Genomic DNA, 23,059 nt, shown 5'->3' with positions numbered 1-23,059 from the left:
TTTGAACGACATCTCTGTAATCCAACTGTAAGACTGCAAAACAATTTTCGTGGGCAAGTCTGTGGCCCCATGAGCTGTATGTTCCTAAGGCCTTACAGCAGATAACTGCGGTCCTTGCGAGAAGACAGAACACAAATGTTTTGTTATCAAAACATTTATTAGTCGAAGATGGTGCTACCGCATTCTGAATTACAGCGAGGCACTGCTGTAGACTACAGGACATCCTTTAACAATGTGTCTTTTGCAGACATACAGTCATTGCCAATAAGTTGAATAGAACGATCATAAGAGAATGGGCACGTGCTTATAAATTTCGCTATTCTTGAGGTTCTTTGATGCACCTATGGACTCTACTAAACTGCATAAAAATGTTGCATATGTATCAAACGAAAAAACGGAGCATCCTGCGCCAATTTATACTTACAGCAATCGCAACATTTGCAAATCAGTTGCTTTTGGTTTCCTTGTAGTCTTTCAGTGTTATCTCTCACCAAAACTCCACTCAACCGTTTATATATTAATTTCTACAACATTGTGCGTACTTTTGTCGGCTCACTTTGAGCTATGGAGATTAAGGAAATGCCTTGTTACATTGAATATGGACAATCTACAATCTGACTGGCCGTGAAAACAGCCATATATTTTTAGAGCAAGCTTGTTTACATCAAACAAATAGACTAGCATGTTAAGTCAAATGATCTTTGTACGGTTACTTGACAAATGGCTCGATGTGGCCACGATGTATTGGATTGGTTAGCAAACGGCCCAAAAAGAGAATTAAAATTCAACAAAAAGTCTCGTTACTTTTTTTTAAATATTATCCCTTCAAGTACTTTTATGTCACGTTACATGTTGTTGTAAAGCGTGCAAAAACAGTTTTCGTAAGAAAATAAGATCAGCATATTTCTGATTTGCAAAAAGTTTAGCAATTCCAATGATATTAGTGACGTCTATTTGATTTGTGGAAAATGAGACACAACTTCTCTTGTTTTGAAGCACATTATTCATATGATAAGACCATTAGCGTATCGTTGCCATTTTTGCCATAACTTTATCTAACTTTTTGTTACCAGCTGTAACAAACGGTAAAATAAAATATACAACTTTTTTATATACAAAATGCTAAAACAATCTGACAATGTTAAAGAAAAGGTTACTTTTTCAAGAATAAATTATTTTCTAACTCATGGGAGAAATATAGTTTGGGAAACCTCGGCTTTATAGTTTTTAGTTTCTTAGCTCAAAAGTTTAAAAACTTTAGAAATATAGTTCCTTAACTTTTTATAATTTTGTGCAGAATAACGAGCAGGTGCGTTTGCATTCAAAGCCACAATGATCATGTTGGATAGAAAAAGAAAAACAAAAAATGCAGGTCAAGGAAAGGAACATACCTCTAAAGATGAGAGAGATTAAGAGAAAAACCTTGAAAGTCGCAAGACAAGAATGGGGAACAAAATAGAAAGAGAAAAAGAGCAAAAAGAAAAAAAGAAAAAAATGCGAGAGAGAAGAAAAAGTAAAAAGTCAGGGTGAAGTACCGGGAAGGGAGAGAAAATTGGAGAAGGAAGAAAAAGCAAAAAGTCATGGTGAGGTACCAGCGAAGGAGAGATTTGAGAAAGAGCAATAGAAAAAAATATAATAAATAAAAGAAGACGAAGAATAGAGGGTGAAAATATATGTTCACGCCCGTCATTGCTCATGGAAATCCACTTAAAAATGGACACAAAAATGTGCAATACGTGTGGAGCGTTAAGCTAAATTCTGTGATAGCATATAGAAATGTAGCCAACTTGTAGCCTAGTATATTATGATCTAACCCATAGATTATAGGTTAATCTGGAAAGATAACCGATGATTCTTTTCTACAGATCAGCGGATTAACCTCTGTCTGACAATTTCTGAGCCCATGTAGTCAACAATCAACAAAGACGAGGCTGGGTTTTTAGCGAATGAATAAAATGGCCTAATGCATAATGGTGAGAAGATAACAAAATCTTTGGTATCAAATATTTCTCCGATAAGATTGCAAAAGCTTGTTGCAATCAAAGTTAGGGTTAGCTAGGCTAGGATAAACAAGCGTAACGTCATGAAACTTATCAAGTTCCTGAAATGCAATTGATAATAACTTTTATGTTAAAACACATCTATTTTTGATCCGTTATTTAGGTACCTAACATGGATGCTTATTTATTTGATAATCTAGGTTTTTGAGATTGATTTTATGTATGTCAAATGTACTCAAATAGCGATGTATCCTAGAGTTAAGAGAAATTTTTTTCCTACCAGCTCTTAAATTTCTTAGACCTGGCGCGTATAAAGAAATAAAATTTATATAAATGATATCAGAAAATCCATTCTACAAATTTTATTTGCCAATCAAAGAGCTGTAGAAAAAATATAAAGAAATTAAAGAAGAATATGATACATGATAAGTCAGAATTTGCTTCGAGTGAGAAGCTGGAAAATGGTGTGAAAGATGATTTCCGTATTTTTAAAATCCTATTCCACCATTAACAAATAAAAAACGGACAGAAAAAATTACATTAAGCATAGAGCTAAAGGAACAATTGAGCATATTTTTGAGTTTTTTTGGGGGGGGGGGGAGGGCTAGATGAGCTGACAACATTGTCTTTTATGCCATAACCTTGCTACCACACTTGCGCAAAAAAGTGGAAGGGCCATAGCCTACCCCAGCCCTCGGCTCAGGCGTGCCTGAACATGGAGCTGCAGCTGAATCACAACAAACTAATGCTGTCCCATATTGTTTTTATGCTAACCCTTCGCATGTTCGAAATGACGTCAGATCTGGTAAAAACATCTTGCGTTTCTGTTTGAGAAACCGCTACGAAAGCGCTAAACTCAGAACACTTAGATAAACAATATCGAGTTAATATGACAAATCATTGCATTCAGCATCGTTGACCACTAAATATAAAGGTTTAATGCTTTATTGATAATCTGTATCAATCGACTTAAAACTTTATTGTAAAATCAACGAATGCTGTAAGTGTATATTTATGATCTCAGCAACGAACTAACTAGGAAAACTAAGAGACTCTAACTAGTTAAAAACTTTGACGGTCTTGTGGAATGTTTCGAGCTGCTTGTAAAAACAACTACAGTATGGAGCCATCTGAAAAGATGTACAGTTGTTAAGAATTCGAAATAATGTAACGAAGTAAAAGGTTGCGAGATTTAATAGATTTCCTGAATTGTCACAAGGATATGAAAAGCTGTGCAAGTTACCCAACTGCAATGAAATTTAAGCTGAAAAACTCAAATTGATTTCTTAAATTTTTCGGACTTGTTAGAAACATTCCAATATCAAGCTTTTTATAGGAAGAAAGGCCATTTTTTATATTTTGTATACAATATTTTTTCTATCAAGATCTTCTTTTAACTTACTTAATATATCCAACTTAATCATCCAAAAACACTCGAATGATTCATCTGTAATAAGTTCTCTAAAATGCACATAGCTACTCCCTTAGCTTAGCGAGCTGTGCTCTACCTAAAAGAATCAAGCAAGAATTTCAATGTTCTTCGAGACGGTACTGTACTTCCAGACGCTTTCCAAGTACATTTCATAGGCAGCCATTTCCTATACAATGAAATCCTGAACTAATAAATCAACAACCTAACAAACTTCCCGGTATAGCGATCCATTCTACTTTATCCATGAAATTTAAGCTGAAAAACTCCCAATCCCATCTTAACGAATTACTTTCCTGGGTCCCTTTACAAAGTCCACCATGTTGATCCCAGTGTAGCTTCAATTGGGAGACCAAATTAAAGCAAGAATTGGTATCCTTAAAAGGTTGTGCCTTTTAAAACTCAATTTGGACGTTAATGTTACGATATATTTGCTACAAGATTATTTCAGATACTTTCAATAACTTTTCTTTCCCGTATGACCTTTTCCGGATTTTGTCGGGGATGCCTGCACGGAATATATACCCTTCGTCTAACATATCAAGTATTCTGTGGTTTTTCTGCACACTATTTCAGACACTTACAAAAAATTTCAAAATAGTCAAAATCATATAGGAAATATGAAGAGTAAAATGTACCTATACTAAATAAACTCACAAACACGAGTAATGGCGCCCGTCGGAGTTGTTGAAGTTTTTTTTATATAACATAAAAATTTTACAAAAACGAGGTACTTAAGACTATACTTTACAAACTACTGGACTACATAACAAGGACTATGACCCCGGGAAGCAAGAACCCATGACTATCCCATGGGTCATCACATAAAACACTAAACTAACTTACAAGCTGACAAATATGATTAAATACGATTGAATACGACTAAATACGGATACATATCAGGATCTGTTTCACACTGGACGTCAGGTCAGCACAGGCGACAGTGCTGACACGTAGAGGCCCCGGTAGAGAGAACACCACTGACAACCACAGTCGCCGCAACTGTCCTCCTCAAAAAGCCCCCACTGCCCAAAAACCCCGCATCTGTGCTGTCACAATATTACGGATTCGTAATTGAAGTTCGGAACACAAGCCCAAGATTCTGCAAAATATCTTTAGTGTAGAATTTTAACACTCTTTTTGATTGTCAGTTCCTTTTTTCTGAAGTTTCAACGAAGAAATGTTTCCTTTTGCCGCATAAGGTCTGTTTCACAACAGTAGGTAAGTTGTGCTACCTCAAAGCCTGTGAATTCCATCTAAATAGGAATTTTCATCGTAGTTTGTATCTTTGTTGCAATTAAGTATTTTCATCAAAATGTTGATTATGTTGATCAAAGCTCCTTTCTAAACACATCGCATCACTGCTGATACAAGTAATCAAGTTCCAAGTTTTCACGGGGAAATTTTACAATCGATAATGCTGTTAAAAACATCTATAAAGTAATCATTTCCATTGCAAAAGGAAAAGACCAAAGCTTTTTAGAAGATACGTTGTGCTCTCAAAATTTTGTAGTTTATCACGGGCGCTTAGAATAAAGGCTCTTCCGTTCCATTTTTAATGAGACAGCTTTTGTGATACGTCTGTGTACAGTTTTTTTCACGCGTTAAAACTACAAAACAGCAGGAACTCTTATGCAATGAAGATTAATCTACGCTTAAATTGCAAACTGTTGCTTCCCACACAGTGAGATTATACTTGAAATCATTTAGAAATCATTGGGTAATTTCGCTTCAAGAAGCTAAGAAAGAAAAACCTTTTCAAGCTCGCAATGCTGTAGTTAGAATTCTTTGCTGGACATCGTTTCACAGATTCCTTGGCAGATGTTATGATCAAGCCCGATCAACCGCTTTAGGTTCTTATCTTTTATCAATTCATTACACGCATCCTCTACACGCAATGGAGCAGTGGAGACATTCGATCGACAGAAAATTATAAAGTATTCAAAGCTAAAATTAAACAGACGGATCTTACTTGCTCGTGTTGACTATGCACACCATATAATTCTAATATTGGATACTTGTAAACATCGCGATTATTTCTTAGTTATATTTGTTATTGTTACAAGTTGGTGTTAATTAGCTGTTCATTAGCTAGTATTTTGTAAACCAACATTAAATAAAGTGAATAAAAAAAGGTAATGCGGCATAACGCCGTAATGCTTCCAAAAGTGTTTGAGATGCAGCCTTATACTACCTAACCAAGCAAACAGTGGCGTTATACTTCTTTGAAATATCAATATCATATTAGATATAAGGACAGAATACCTTTTTTTGGTTAAAAAGATAGCAAATAAATTGGTTAGGCTTTCAATACTTGTCTCAACCAAGGTTTGAATGAGTATGAAAGGGACTAAAGTCACACGAAGATCATTTTGGAAATTTGCTTATGTAAAATGGGCATGCGTAGTTTGAAGATCCTTTTTTCCGTGATTGTACGCAGCACCGTAAGAAGAATACTGTTCATTGGTCAGAAAAGAGAGCGACATCATAGGAGAAGTAAATGAATACGGCTAGATAAGCTAATAAAATCCGAAAACGAAACAAATAAAACGATTGACAGGAGAATAGCTGCATGGTTGGAAAGATTTTGGCAATATGGGGATATCAAGAGAAAAATTCAATATCTAAAAATTAAAGAAAATTAATGAATGCAATTAATGAAGATATACTACTAACAATACCATATAGTTGAAAACATAGAGACGGGCATAAATGGCAGTGACACAGGGAAGCGTGGAAAGAGCATACTTAACATCACATGCCTGAAAAAATGAACAGATGAAAGTTTAAGATCACAAACCAAAGGTTTTAATGTTGTAGGAAACTTATATAAGTGATAAATAAAATATAAGTGACAAATGAGAAAGCCATGTTGCCCAAATAGATACAAGAAAGTGAACAAAGAAGATCACTGAGTGGATACCAATATTTACGAAATAAGGATGCGAAAGACCTAAAAAAGGAAGAAAAAGATTTGTAGATCATCGCATATACCACTATAATGAGGTGCATAAAGTGACATTTAAATGTTCAATGCAAAGATGTATTAAAAAACACAAAATATGTTATTTTTGTGAAAAGAACTAGTCGAACGCTGTTTTTTATTTCAAATTTTGCGTTGTACTTCCTAAAAATTTGCGACTACACTGTTTACACGCATCCTTTACACGCAACTTAGCTCGTGATTCGTGTCCAGTCCAGTTTCTTACGTTTTTGAAAATTTTACCGCTAAAAGTTTCTAAACAGTTTCTTAACAGTTTCTTGAATATCAAATTCTAAAGAGCTTAGAAGCACAAAAACACTAAATAAGCTAACATGAAATAGTGCAAACGATCAATCACAAGTAGCTCTTTTTCTATCAAACTTGTCCATTAAACAAGTTTCCATCATTTCCAACCCATAATTAAAAGAAGGATTTTCGAATAGTTTCTTAAGGTTGACGATGGTCAATACAAAAGTATTTTTAAAATTTTTTTTGTCTACACTAAAGCTCGGTTATTCATAGAATGCTGTTTGTTAGGCAACGTTCTTGTATACAATGGTCTAAAACGTACGGTACAAGCCCGCAGAATAACAGCTAGAAATTTCAAAAGAAGGCTTCATCCAAATTGCCCACTTTTGGTGCAATGTTTTAGTCAGAAAAAATGGCGCGACACCACTCAGACCGAACATTAACAATGGCCCCAAATTTAATTTGCCAGGTAATGGAATCAATAACTTTGGAAATATTGAAGTACAATGCTAAAGTTTTCAGTTCCAAATAGCTGTTAGGCCCCTGTTGATTAGAAATTTGTGCCTTTTTACAGTCACTATGATCTAATCGTTGTCATGCCCACATCTTAATATGAACTAAACTACATTTTTATGAAGAAATCTCGCGTTTATCGTAAAATGACATCTTCATAATGACAGTTGATCGAACATAAAGATTCTCCTACTGCTTATTTCAACGGCAGTTTCAACCAATTTTCAGGAAAATATAACGCTGACATATTGGTAAAATGAGATGATGGCAGTTGTTTCACTTACGTTTGAATTTAAATCCGACATCAACTATGACTTTGGAATTTTTCAATTGCACTATCGATATGGGTTTTTCATCTACCCTGCACTGTGACAGGCAGCTATTGGATTTTCTGACCGCCTTTCCATTTTCTAAGTATTTTATCCCAAAGGTACAGAAAAACATGGAAGCCGTAAAATCACTAAGTATTACATTTTTCAAAGGTGATTCAGGGTCCAAATATCTTACATTGCAAGTTATCTCTGTTTAAAGCAGACAGCAAAGATTCTTGGCAACTGACGAATAGGTTCCATTAAACAAGTCATACTTCCGAACAAATATTCTACATTGCTATTAACCACAAGATATTTTTAACTTGGCCTAAAGATTGGTATAATGATGAAAAGCCGTCTCGCAAATTAGGTACTCAAAAAGCTTAATATCCTGTTCAGTTGAAGTCAATATCTTCTTTGCTGATTTCAAACTAGATTACCTAGTGCTTAATTTGACTTGCATTTTCATCAAGCTAATTTTAGTCTAACGACTCATTCAAATATTAAAAATAAACCCCAAAGAGATTAACATCGTATCAATTTTTGCAGTTGCCTAGGAGATTATCTAAAAACCTTCAAACCAGTTGTGATATCATTTTCACAATCTTTGTAGCCTGTGAATTTAAAAGAGATGAAACTTCCCTACATTGACACCAAACTGCATTTATTTGTTAAATGAAGCCACGCGTGTCTGGATAATCAACAATGTGCATTATGCGCGACGAGCAGGCTGTTCACATTGCATGACTATTAGTACAAACTAAGAGAAGAAATTCCTTGTACAAGCTGTGATGGGGACTAAACCTTGGCCATTAGGGTAAAGGTACCTTGGCCATTAGGGTAAAGGTATATAGGGTACAGAGGGCTTGGTTATCGAGCATTTATAGCTTTCATTGTGAACGGAAATACAGCTTTTAGGGTTTCATATGCTGCAAGCCTCATTGTACTTATATGTCAGTGTTTCTTTTCAACTTGGCAAAAAGTGTCCATTCGAAAAATCTGAAAATCAGTTTTTTGTCCTAAAAAGATCAGTTTTGACTTTAACGGACTATATCTCCGGACAAAGACGGGTTTAGTGGCACTTTCGAATATTACGTCACTAGGAGGAGCGTATTTAGACTCTATGTTCCAAAATATCTTAGGCTACAAAATTTCAATTTTGGACCTCTCAAAATTTTTTTGATAATTTTCGATCTTTTAAATACTATCCAAGATACCTGAATTTTCAAAATCTGGTCCGAGGAGCACCAAAGTATGAGCGATTCCGTTATTCCGATCATTAGAATATAACCTTGAATTATTTAAAAAGTTAATTATACAGTAGAATCCCGTTATAACGTACTCGGTTATTACATACTTTCGGATATAACGTACTGGTGTGCTTGGTTTTAGTCAATTTTTACTTACCCTCGTTACAACGTACTTCGCTTATAACCTACTTAATACACTGGCCCCTTAGAGTACGTTATAACCGGATTATACTGTATTTCTATAATACCGTGAAAAGTCCAAAAAGCATATATTAAATGCTATTGGAGCATGTAAGGATGCAAATTTCATAAAATAAAAAGCTTATTTCTGCAGACGTTTTGTTGATTTTTATCATAAATAGTTGAAGAACTATTTAAAAGAACCATATTGCAAATATAAGATGATAAAATTTTTTTAGCAAATATAGTCATGAATACGTAATTTAAAGCTAGAGGACCTTTAACGATGCAATTTTATCTTTTGCCATTGATCGGATTTCAAATTCGCTGAAAAAGGCAACAATTTCTAATCTTTAGAATTTATTGATTTCAACGGAATATTTACTTCTTTGGAGCTCCTTTTTAACAAAATTTTGATTTGACGAGCAAGTTATAGCCTTCTACATTAGTTTAGTAATGTCAAATGATTAAAGCTTGAGCCTTGTATGATTTAAAATTCCTAATTTCGTGTTAATTATTTAAATAAAAATTGAAATAGCGCATCCTCTAAGAGCTAATTCTTTTGGCAATTTGTTCCCAATTTATGTTATTACTGTTTTGAATTCTTTGAAAAGCTCATTTTGCTATTCAAACGAAGGATTACGATTATAGATGAAAACGGCAAATCATACGATCATATCTAATCTGTTGTTTTCTGTTGGAATTACGGCATCCTTCATGGCTCTAAAGGGAATAAATCAATATTTTCCTGCTCTGATACGTCTTACTAAAATTTCCCACTCTTGTGATTTCTAATACCGATGAATCTCGTGGGCTGGGTGCTGTGCTCCGATCCAAAAATTTTTGCGCCAAGATGTGGGCAACTACTTCCGTCACAAGTGTGCAAAATCTCATGAAAAGAGCACCACAGACTGAAAAGTTATATCATATGGAATATTTTAATCATACCACTAGTGGAATATGCCCATCCTTTGGGTCTCCTAATTTCAAACCTACATAGCTTACGATCCGAAACTGCTTTTGGAATCGGGAAAACAAGCGTGGAATATTAAATCTTTCGTTAATATGATGGAACTTGGGTTTTACATAGCAAGTACTTGCTTTGCCACACAAATCGTGTCTATAAATTTGTTAAATAAAAGGACACTTTTTGCCAAGTTGAAAAGAAACACTTACTTGTATCATCATTTACAAATCATCAACTCTTTATCTAACTTAAAAGCGCAAGGACAGTGGTTCACCCTGCCACCCCTCCCCCTCCTTTCGTGATGTCATTCAGTAAAGACTGTCAAAAAGGCCGATCAGCCAGTGACTACGGTCAGTGGTGGTACTGTTTGTTTATTCGGTAGCGCAATCTGAGCATGATTTCAGCCTTTTTAGAAGCGATAGTGCTAGTGTTCCCCTTGCCGTTTTCTAAATTAATGAATATGAATACAAATAGTAAATCTATATTCATATGAATATAACTTCTAGCGGAACAGAGCTAAAAAACGTACTATTAATCGATACGGAAGCATTTTCCTACAATAACATGGTTGCCCATTTATGTTCCCAATTTCACTGTTGTTTACAGCCTGTTGAAGGGCGAGGGGTATTTGATTGAAAAATAGCAAGCACTCAGAAAACTTTTCTATTCAATACAATTTTGTTTACTGCCATTATTCTCAATTATCCCCCGAAACCAGCTGCCAAAAGAAAATTAGAGAGACGTATGACCCATCACTTCCAAAGCGATTGCCTTGAAAACTATATAACTTTATTTTTCTCTTTGCAACTCTTGATCGTCTTCTCTTTACAGCCACATGATCGTTCAATCGGTAGAATACAGGCTTGATACGCCTATTTTCCACAAGAAAACCAGGAAAATTGTGCAAGTATGTGAAAGCATTAACAGGGAATAAGAAGATTTTTTCCAAAATGAAAGAACATGCAAATTATATTTCAAGTACAGCCAAGTCACTGAAACAGAGGTATCTCGAAAGTTCAATGCCTGACTTTCTTCATGATCTGATACATAAACAAAGAGTTTAATATAGTTTGAGTTGAGGTGTAGCTTGCTTTCCATGACAAGAGATGCAAATGCAAAAAAATATCCATTGAAGAATCCTATCAGCAACAGACACTTCGCAAAAACAGACACAAAGACCATAGCCATGCTTATATCAAGAATAGGCTGTCCCAATCAAGAACATTTTCTAATAACAGACGTCACATTAACATGCTATTTTGTTTGTTACGGTCAAAAACCTATAGTAGAAACTGCTGGACTACGTGCAATTCTCCTGACATCAGACAGCAACTCTGGCAAGACAGATGCTCGACAAGTAATGAGTGGCTTTACTAGAATTCGATACAAAAGATGAACTTTCAGATCTCCAAGTGAGTTGAAATTCAAAGGATAGAATTAACAAATGTTAATTTGGTAGCTCGTTTTATGCCGGGAGAAAAATTAGAATACATTTAGGACTCTACTCTTATTCTAACTGTCGTTCCCATTTGTACTCCTTATTGGATGCGTTAATTTTCTATTCAAGGACATGATATGCTTAGAATTTTGTACATTTTTTGCCTTAGTGGACAAAACTACTTAGACTTACTGTAATCTACATACATTACCTGCCAAAAGTCTTTGTACACTAAATTTTTAAAAATTTGATACTACATCCCCCTCTTTCCTATTTAACAGTGTTATTTGTTGCCAAGTTAAAAAGTTTGTTGTGGTCCAAAGGATTCATTGAATATAACTATGATATTTCACTCTATTACAGAGACCACGCACCAGTCTAAGAGTAGAGGGGCTGAGATGGGCGTGCCCGATATTTTTGAGGCCACGCCCTTAAGAACGCCGGGAAACGCCTATTACTTAGTACTTGCTTACTTCAACTAATTGTTTATAAACATTCTGGTTCAGAGATGATATGAATAACTATAAAAAGGGTAATAAAACACCAAGCTAGCCAAGTTGAAAAATACATCATATTATAAAACAAGATAAAGACCTAGAAAATGAACGAACAAGGTTCCCAATCAAGAAGAACTGTTACTACATAGGAGTAAACTATCCAAAGTTGCGTTAAAGTGAGCCTTGCAAAGAGCTTCGTTGCCTATAACTGCAAAAAAGCGGGGGCTATAGCCCCTGCTAGCCCAATGGCTGCGCGGTGCCTGCTCTATAAACAACATTGTCTTGGGAGAGAGGGGTTGTGGTGTCGGTTTTTTTACCGGAGACAGTATTAATTTCTGATCACATGAGCAACTGAGATTTCCAAGCCCTTTTCATTTTTTTTTCATTTTACAATATTTTTTATAAGTAAAAAGTTTCAGTACAGGTACTGTTTTTCAAACCAATGGGTTTATAGCAAAATTGAATATTATTAATAATACAATCAAGTATTATCATAAAATTAAGCAAAATTAAGTATTAATAATATCTAATGAAAATTTTTTTAGTTAACAATTTGTAATCAAATGAAAATCAAGTTTGCATCAAGGAATAAACGACAACTGCTATTTTCGTATTAGAAGAGGAAAATTTTTCATAAAAGCGACAAATATTAGCGGTGATGGAACAGAGAGCTAGTTTGTTAAGTCGGTGTTTGGAGAAACAAAGTTGAAGAATCTGTTTAATAAAAACAGATAAAACCGATACGATCATCTCTTCGGTGTCTTTTGCCGTGAATTCTTATCAGTTTTTATGTGAAGGCTAGAAATGTCTTGTAAACTTTAAACGCTCTTTCACTGACCGAAAGCCACAATTTCTATTGAGGTATGATGCCACAGCAGCTGCACAGTATGAATCAAGAATGTTACAGGTATTACTTTTGAAACAATTTGTGGACAGCAAGGCCAAAATCATTAAAATTAGCACATTCTTGTTGCATTAATTGGAATGGCTCTACCATCATTCCTCCGTTTTGAATAGCGTGTAGAGAAAACTCTAGCTATCAGAAAATATGACAATATCTTACAGGTAAATGTTGCTTCGAGTGCTATATCTATCAAATTATGGCTACAACAACCGTTGATGAAATTACTTATTCATAGAGATACTTGTCGCTCGGAAACTGCGTTGGAGAACTTTGCCTCTATTGTTAATCGTTTCAAGGCGTATATATTCTCATGGATTTATGCTTGCTTTTCTGTTGCTGTAGTGGAATTATCTTCTAACACACTCTCTAATCCGATAAGCATGACTTTTTTTAATTATCTATCTATTGCACAAAGTCATCGTTAGTTCCTAATGTTCCATCACAAGGGATACCGGGCGGCGACATCACAGACACGCTAGGGATCAATTATTTCATGTTTTGTTTCTCCAAGATACAGTATAGGCAGAGCCGTACACGCAAGAGTAAGGAACAGGACGGTTCTAAGTTGCTGCTCAGAGTTTCACGTTTAATGAGATCATCGGGCAACTCAGAGTAGCAACTTAAAACCAGCCTGTTCTATGCACAAAAAGTGATATTTCGGGGCCATGTAATTGAACAAAAAAATTGCTTGTAATTGTTGGGATGTATTGAATGATCGTGGTTATATCATGGAAAGCAAATAAGTAATAAGGGCTAACCTTTCAAGAACTGTCTGTCTTTTTCACGAATACTTATAAAAAATCAGCGCCACAGGGCCTTGTAGTTGATTTTGCAATCCTTATTACAATCTTTGGTATGTTTAATTTTGTTTTGCTAGTCCCAGGAATGGCTTTTTGCCACCATTACCCACTTCAAGGTAGGAATTTGTTTTCAATGAAATGCTAAGTGAAATGTTTGCCAATTAAATTTTTATGTAAATATTTGTTGGAAAACATATTCTTCAAAATTTGTTTTGTCAATTAAAAAACGTATAAAAATCTGATCGTTGAAGAAAGCTGTGAATCTAGTTAAAAAGATGGCAGGAGAAGTTAGAAAATTTTAATTAGCTGTTGGCGCTTTCTATTTAGGACTGATGGCGAGAAGGTTGTCGATACTGATTGCAAACGCTTGCAAATGTATGATGCAAATTTTCAAAACAATTTGATTTGCTCAGCTTTTTATTTACTGCCAGCCAACAGCTGCATTGCAGAAACAAAGAGCTATGACTTTCTATGGTGCGTGCACAATTTACCACGCCCATAAGCCTTACAACAGAAAGGGTTAGCGAGAGAAGGAACTGTTGGGCAGTAAAAACACATTGCTATGCCTATTGTTTAACATTCAGTTAGTTACGTCATAATTCAAATTATTATCATTTTTCTTGAGAACATCTTTCACCGTAGTCCTCCACAGGCCTGTTTAGAAATTCGTGAAGCTTTCCTTTGAATAAAATTCGTCAAGTATGATCAAGTGTTGTTTATCACTATTTCAGATATTTTCAAGTATTCTGACAGTCGTATCCATCAAATCCATTATCTGACCGACCGCAATCATTCTAGAGGGATGTCAAATCTAAAGAAGATGATCCATCTTCGAAAAGTTTCATTGAATTTAGATTTTGCAACAGTGAGGCAAAATACTGGACTTTTTTCTAGACCTTATGGCTCTTTTAGGCTTTAACATGTATATAAAAAAAATTGTCGTTAACATTTGTATTGTAAATAAATGTCACATATAGCTTATTTTGATACCGAGCAATGAACCAAACAGGGCAATGAATCAAAAGAAAATTTTTCTGCGGTCACAAAAGCATATTTCTAAAACTCGAGGCTTTCTTGGAAATTAAGACTTTGTAATAGAATGATTAACATATATATTCTAAATACCTAAAACATGCTGTTGCTGGGTGTCGCCCAAATTTTTGATTAGGTTTCTACGTATACAATAATTCTGTTAATTGATCAAAAAGGCAACAACAATTTTTTCAGTTAGCAACGCTCATAAGAATTCTATCAAGGAAAATAATTCCTTCAATGGGTCATAGTGACTGCCAAGAACTCTGAATCAGTAATTTTCTCTCAATGTTTGTGGTCTCGTGATTCAAATGACTTTATGCAAATTTTAATAAAGCTTGAAGGTTTCGAAACAGCTGAAGAAGTATAGCATACCTCAAAATCATCGAGAGGGAACATAATGACAAGCCTTATAAGAGGCTAAAATAAAATGGAGTTTACTATGGAGTGAAAGTAAAATATGTCTAAAGTTATGAGTACCTCTAGAATCTTCTTTTTGGCAACAGGAAACTTTGAATGAAGATTGGAATTTTCGCAAGTACTATCATTGCGGAGAAATTGCTAAACGCACCGAAACATACCACCAATGAGATTTGTATGAAGTAAATAAGACGACCAAACAAACAGCGTACCAATTGTCGTTTGTTTGCTTATCTGCATTTAAGGTTAGACTCGACAGATCTTTTCATTGTCATTATAACCTGTCCGCTGAAATCCCGTTGGTGCACATGTTCACGATGTTATGATAGCGTGAATCCTGTACAAAATCTGCTAGTCTGCCTAAGCCTACATACGGGCTTTTCTGCTTATTGTGTGTACAAGAGAGTTAATCTGCCCACAAATGGATGGTCTCTTGATTTATCAGGCATGATCATCACACTTGCCACGAACAAAAACAGTTGTCCAAGGTAGATTTTTTGCGATGAGGTTTCTTGGTTACAAGACAATTCACAAGACACAAGACATTGCTTTTCTTTACACTGAAATCCCACGTTTCTGTGTACCTTAAAGAACTTTATTAGTTTAATGGGCGCAGAGCGTTTAAAGGGCGGCATCCTATTTTGAACGAAGTTTGTTGAGGTAGGGAAGCTAAAAATTTTGAATGACCAGAGCAGGAATATGAAAATATAAAATTTAAAAAAATATATAACTGGTAGAGCATTTAGTGAGCAGGGTGCAATTTGGAACATTTCGAAAGCCTGCACTCCCTAATAACCGGGGCAATGCTCTTTCACAACAAATATGAATAACCTTACAAGGGACATAATAGGTCTAACCAAGGGCATCGGGGAATTCATAAACAGCACTTTCTTGAAATTTTTGTTTGTGAATATATGTGATCACAAACGATAACAACTGCAAAAACACTAATAAATTATTCACGCAAATAATGCAAACTGTAAGGTATACAGTTTTAAGAACCAAGGGTAAACAATAAGCAGTTGTAGTCTTGACCTTGTTTCGTCTTAAAATAATTTTGCAAATCTTCAAAAGAGCAAGCTTCCTCTAAGTTAATGGGAAGTGTTTCACGGACTTTTCCCCCCAAATTTGATTGTAGCTGCCCCTTCGCTTTCATTTTCTTTCCCATTTGGATTAACAGGTAGTTGTTTATCTTAGATTGTAAGTGACCTCGTGTCACTGGGTGCTGCTTTGATAAAACTTGGGATATAGGATCAATCTAGCTAGCTAAATATATTTCAGCCTAAATCACCTGCAGATTTCGTGGATAATTGTGTACCGAGCTATCAACGTATTTTTAGCGATGCGTAGTAATTATATTCAAAGTTTTACCGTACAAACCTCAATACTTTCTCTTATTTGTTTTTTAATTAGCTTCAAGACTCCAACAAGCAGACAGTACCTATACTTAGACATTATGATTGCTTTCATCATTATGGTCAGTTTTTCTCGATGCATGCTGATCAACACATGAGACAATGTACAATGTTTTCAATTTACTTTTTTGCAAAGAGACCCAACAGCACTTCATCAAAAGACAATGCATTAGTCCATACCCCCAGTCGTGGCATGTTACAAATCTGACAAGGCTCACGCTTTTGCAAAGAGATTCGAGACACTCGCTTCAAGATTCAAGTCAATACCAATAAATTACTCCTTGGAGCTTCTCCTGTATACTCTGCTGACTATGGTTTTTTTAGGAACAATTTGAGTTTGTCTCTCAGTCATCAAACGTGAGGAGACTCTTTCTTTTCTTTTTCCAAAATTTCTAAGTCTAACAATCTTTTGGTGGTACAAAAGTTGAAAATGGCTTTGAAAAAAGCAAACATTTAGTAAACTAAAGCTTTTCGTCTGACACTCTTCAGAGTTTAAAACGTCAGAAAAAAGACCGAAAACTCTACGGTAGGAAATATATGTTCTAACGTTTTAAACTCTGAAGAGTGTCAGACGAAAAGCTTTAGTTTACTAAATGTTTGCTTTTTTCAAAGCCAATTTCTAAGTCTGTAAACCAAGAAGAAATTTTTTTGAGATTTTCCAAGATACTCCGTTTACACTAAACACGAAAAAATAAAACAAACGCTCTTCCATGATTTTGCTGGAAGAAACATAATTTTTTATTCCGTTTCCAAGTCATCCAGTTGTTTGCCATGTTAAAGGTAGGGAATCTTTGAAAATGGGGCTGATCTTGTGTTAGAAAGAGGTATTTTGAAAATGATGAAGTTCCTTTCTTATTTCATTCCAGCATGGTAACTTTAAGTTTTTTTCGATTTAAGCGCGAGGAAACATGTATCGTATTCCGGAAAAAATAGAACCAAAAAGTTATGTCCTGTCAAACGTCTCTTTTGTCATAAACATACTTCGTCTATTAGATTGGGCGCATGAGAAGAGCAACGTCTGATTTTGGCCTAAGCTTGAAGCTCAGTTGAAAGCTAGCTAAAGTGATTGTATGCAAACCTATATCAATCAAGTTACTAACAGAAAGGATTGAATCTCAATACAAAAAAGATTAAAAAACATAAAATTTTAATGTTTCATCAGTTCACATGCACATGTTCTAAAAATGACATTTCTTTTGCAGTTGGATTTTAAAAATTTAAAGAAAACCTTTTGCTTTGTGACCTGCATATGTCTTAGTTTTCATTATCTCTGCTGTGTTTACTTAAAAAAATATCTAAAAGATTTTGGTGTGAATTTCCGTTGCCTTATTAGAGATCTTTGGACTCTTCCCACTGGGAAGTTGAAGACTAGAGTAAATATGTTTTCTTGAACCTAATCTCCCACGTCAGTTGCTTTATCTCTTTGTCTACTACCTTAACTGTATCCATAACTACCACCTTAATGATGCATTGGCCGGTGCACTTGACAATGAAGTAACAGCTTAAGAAGATTTCTGTAAACTGTTAAGAAAAATATTCTTCCTTTTAGGTGGTGAATATCACAATACAGCTCCATAACATAAATAATCGCTACCTTTTTTAAGTTATATATGTTTCTGACGCAAATGATCATATGTTGCTATAGATAATCTTTTAAAGCAGCATCGGTATACTCAAAACTGTCTCAGAACTACTTTGCAGCTCTGAGACAGCTGCAGAAGCAACACCTAACGTCCACAAACATTACAGTTTCTCTGAAACTGAGGGTAGGTAAGAGAAATGAGCAGATCTGAAGATGAATTGTGCTCTTAATGAAGATATTATTGCGCAATTTTCTTAATCAAGTAGTGAGCATTGCTACAAAATTCGTTTTCAGAAAAGTAATCATCACCCCCTTCTAAATATTGGTCCGTACCTGAATTACTTTAACGCTCTTCTGTTGTTCCTACAAGCTGTCTCAGAGCTGCAAAGTAGTTACGAAAGCAATATCTGCATGAAAAATAGAAAATCATCGTATGCTCATGTTGTTATTAACAAACTTTTGAAACCAGAAAATACTGAGGTTGCCAGGATCTGTCCGAATCTGCGTCGTCAATGAGCCCTGTTAAAGAAAAGTGTATGCCCAAACTAGTTGTTTAAACAAACTTTAGCTAGTGTTAGCGAAATTATTATGCTTCAATTTCAAGAAATAAAATGCTTAAGTCGCATATATTTGCTAACACTGATCTGTGTCCAGCGTGTTGTACATCAGGTGCATGCGGCAGTCGACAATAAAAATTACTTAGGCAACAGCACAGCACAAACCGGTTAACGAGATCTCGTGGTTTAAACCGAAACTTAGTCAGAAAGTCTTAATTTTAAAAACATTATATGGTTGCATAGTTTGTTGTGATGAAAGCTTTTCTCACAAGAAATATTTACTAGATAGTGAAAAACAGGATCGGTTGGGGATCAAAGAATATATTTGGTTATTGTTTGATGGAGACAAGCACTATTCACATGGCCAAACTCTAGGACAGTTAATTATTATGACTGCTGAGAAGATTTTGGTGCTCTAATGTTGTTCTACGTAGTATTGAAGCTTTGCACGATAAGAGTCGTAAACAGTTTCAAATGTTGTAAAGATTTGAATAACAATCCCTGTGCTTATATACGCTTTGATAAATGTCGTGCAGTAGACCTACGTATAACGATATGAAGCCTATAGACTTTTGATTTTATGATACATGCTGTACATTCAAAAAGCCATCGAATGCATGTGCTGATGGATCTAGCTGAGTTTAACAGCTTTTCCTAGGTTTAAAAAACTTCCTCAAGTATGCTTTTGCATATACGATATGGTAATTTCTGCTATATTTACATGAAGTTCATCTTGATTTCATTATTCCTATTTCTTACAACATTTCTTTGTCTTACAATGAAACCTTCCTTGATAAATGCTATCTTCTGAATCCCCAAATAGCGTTTTCAATTGACTATGTAACCATGTTTATTGACCAAGAACTGAGCAGGTTGTCACTTGATCCTCCTCAGTCATGACATTTTGTGATTTTGTTGCTGGCTTTGCAGTTAAATATACCCACTGTTTACATGCATGAAGCTTGAACTTAGCATAATATTTAAGATACAAGAAAAAGCATAGAGGAATGCTTGAAGAATGAAATATGCTTGCAATGACTTTGAATTGGCCAGGAATGCCAGGATTTCTTAAATCTACTGCTAGACTAGAAAAATGATTTGTTGATACAGACAGCAGATGCACCACAAAATGCTTTGTCAAGCCACTTAAAAATTTTGAAGTCATTCAGACGTCACCGAACAGGGCGTTATAACGTACCAAATATTTCAATGAACATTGATGTAGTGTGATGTTTGATGAAATTTTGGTTAAGAGCATTTTAACTGGGCTTTGGTCTTTAAGCAGCTTGTAGTGAAAAATGCCACAGAGTTCAGTACATAGCTAGCCTAAAATTCAGCACACACTCTGAAGGTGTCCATTTGCCTAGCTGTGTTTAAATCACTATGGTTATAGTCAATGCTGTGATTGCATAGGCAATACGTCCTATAAGCTCGAACTGTATTCAGATTAGATTTGCAATATCTTCAAAGTAACTTCATTTTTATGCTTTTGGATTCCACCCAGTACATTGCACATGCTCTTTTGATGGTCTATCAGTACTCTTTATATGATTTAAGGTTACGATAAACGTTATCTGGATGAAAACATCCTTGTTTCGTTTTTTTCTCATTCAAGTAGCCGAACTTCCAAGGCATACAATGATACCAAATTTGAAACTAACAGAAATTTTGAAAATAGAAAAAATCCCGTGTAAGCGAAGGTTTTCAAAATTTCTTTATCAGAACTTTTAGTTGAGGCCTGAAAATCTCTTGATCTGTTAAGCCGATTATCGTTGCTTTGCGGTTGTGGTCGCATGTCTCTTTCACAATATCGCTTGGTACATCCATGTATCCAGTGTACGGCCGTGTTTATTTAAACAGTCTTATTGATCTTAAAGCTTCAAGTGACTTGACCCGGATAACACTGTGGACTTACAATTCTTCTACATCCAGGTACGAAAAAGCTATTATGTACCCAAGTAACCAATCGAATGGCTCAAAACTTTGCACACGGCCAGTACAGATGTCGGGTAAGCAAAGTATGTCTAAAACCTTTTGTTTTTGCTCTGGTCCGTCTTTTATAACCAAATACAGCTATGAGAGGGAAGCAAATCTCTTTGCCAATTTTTGACAGGGTATAGTTTCAAGGGGAGGAGGAAGTTGAAAAATCTGAGACACAATTTGGTAGCTAAGGATCTGAGCTATCTGCTTATATAAGTCAGATTTTCTTACCTCAAACGCAAGGGTACAAAATAGCTTTTGAAGGTGGTACACTCATTTAAACAAACAATCTGCCTAGAAAGTATCAATTTACAATCTTTGCCAATTATTTTGATATGGTTGAAACCGCCATATTATTGTGCATCGAATGATGTATAGTTTAATGTGATTTCGTTAATAGTTTTGCTTTTAGGGAGAGAAAACGGAATATCGTGTCAAAAACGTTTACCGTAACCTAAAGTCGTCTATTCAAGTGTTGTGAAAGCAGGAAAATTTAGCAGGAAATATTTTGACAGACCGTGAAAGCTGAGATTAAGAATGATAAAGTACTGGAGAATATCTAATGATTAATTAATTGAGCATTTTTCAAACAACTTTTCTCAATGGAAAAATAAGGAACATATTTATTTAAGAACACGCAAGAAATTACTACCAAAAACATCAATGATAGGGATAAACATTATAGAAAATAGGCACGATAAACTCGATAACATCTTACCTTATCTGAAAAGTGAAAAAGACGCCCCAGCAGCTTTAGAAAGCAGTTCAAAAACAGCAATATTATATGTAAGCTGGCAAATAAAATTGTACAGATCTAACCTGTTTTAAAGCAAGGCCAGACAACATAGTCTTCGATACCATCAACCTTTGAATAGCTGTCGTAAAAATCGAATGCTGCAAAGAGTTATCCAACGCTTTCAAATGACGGTCTCCGCCAAACAATGAATTCACCTGCGCAATTAATGATATTTAATGCCTGTGCATGCTTTAAAAAAGAACTGCCTGTTTTAAATGAAAAATTTACGCATTCCTGAACTTTGGTTAGTCAATATGGAATTATACCGCTGGATCTATTGCAACTAAATGATAATCTATGGAAACATGTGATTTGAGCGGGAACAAGGCAGCCCTGCATTTTTGCATGTTTGTTTATAGAAAAGCCCGCAAATCTGCTTTTATGTGCATTGTAGAGGTAAGAAAGTGCGGTATTGGAAATTGAATGGAAATTGAATTAGCGACATATTGGGTTTAATTATCACCTAGTGGAGCGAATCGTTTTCTTGTGTCAAACCGACCTTGAAAATCAAAACAGAGCATATTTGATCACATAGGATTAATTCTTGGAATTGCATTACACTAAATGCAAGAAAACTTAACTTGGTAAGGATGAGCCTAAACCAATATTGACAAAAGTATTTGAAAACCAAGTGAAATTCGAAGAATTAAATCACATTTGATAACAAGTTTCTCTTTTATAAGCCTCAATTTAGATCTGATTATTTTCGGAGAATATCTTCAGAGAATTCAGGTGTCCAGGAATTTTTGAAATAAAAATAAAGTACACATTACTATATGAATGAAAAGTTTATGTAAAGCTCTGGCTAAACGAATCAATCTTGTACTTGAAACAACATCTAACATAGATTCGGAAATAATATAAAAGTTGTTTGTCCACTATCTCCCGTTTCATGAAAGTCGATTTTCGTCAGCCCTACGTTTTCTTTGTTTTTATGTTTGGCAAACAATGTTGCATTCTTTTAGCCACTTCGTCAAACACTTTTAGGTTTACGCATGCTCAGTAAGTTGAAGTTTCTTTTAACTCAGAGTAACTTCTTCGTGTAATCTTTTAGAATTTCGTTCACTGCATAAAACACATATAAAAGCAAGACATCTTATTTTCAAGGAGAAAGACGATTTCGAAAGACTAAGACTTAGCTAGCAATAGCAAGGGAAGATTGCCTGCAGAATGTTGTAAGCAAAGACTGTCGCATATTAAGCAAAGAGGCCTGCGACGTATCTGCGAGGTGGCAACACTGTACCAGACTCTGAGTACGTTTGCCTAGATCATCAAACCTCTTGCAACGAAGTTTGATAACAGAGTCTAAGACATTGTGTTAAGCTTAGGATTAGCTTAAAGGATATATTAGTCCAGACCTAGTCTGTAGGATCAGAAAATATCTTCATCAAAATCATTATTAGCATTATTGATTGACGCAATAACGGTTCGCAATTCACTGGGTCGAGCCAAATGCTCGTTACTCTGTGCCGTACATGGCCTGAATGGGCCAGACATGCCTGAGCACACATAGTAAACTCAAAACCTTTGAAGAAATAAACGAGAGGGCTGCACGGGAAGGCTCTAATGCTTTGAAATGACAGGGTTAGTTATGAATGGAATAATGAATAGTGTCAGAATGAGCATAACTTCGAAAAAAAGAAAGCTTCAAACAACTTTAGATACCGAAAATCCTCGAATTGCCCCCCCCCCCCCCTTCGAAAAAAACCCCACTGCTTCTGTAAATCCTTAAATTGGCCCCCTCAAATTTGATGAT

General features: G+C 35.2%; 1 protein-coding gene across 6 annotated transcripts in view; it reads right to left on the bottom strand.

Annotated features, from left to right (window-relative positions):
• The window catches only part of LOC135684566 (alpha-1A adrenergic receptor), a 49,684-nt gene extending 27,858 nt beyond the window's left edge, over positions 1–21,826 (bottom strand). Inside the window, exons 1-2 of one of the 6 annotated variants that reach the window (XM_065200180.2) lie at positions 21,226–21,826; positions 425–562 (exon numbers count right to left, since the gene is read on the bottom strand). The gene's annotated coding sequence lies outside the window, so the exon portion shown is untranslated. Of the gene's footprint in view, positions 1–424; positions 1,697–15,033; positions 15,499–21,225 lie in introns of those variants that run through there. The other 5 variants (XM_089115510.1, XM_065200184.2, XM_089115514.1 and 2 more) reach the window with 5 other exon arrangements.
• Positions 21,827–23,059: the final 1,233 nt, after the last annotated feature.

The sequence above is a fragment of the Rhopilema esculentum genome, unplaced genomic scaffold (assembly GCF_057945365.1).
Source record: "Rhopilema esculentum isolate cy_ngs unplaced genomic scaffold, ASM5794536v1 HiC_scaffold_34, whole genome shotgun sequence".
NCBI lineage: Eukaryota > Metazoa > Cnidaria > Scyphozoa > Rhizostomeae > Rhizostomatidae > Rhopilema > Rhopilema esculentum.
The sequence above is the reverse complement of the archived record's forward strand: the minus strand, read 5'-3'. Positions and strand labels throughout refer to the sequence as shown.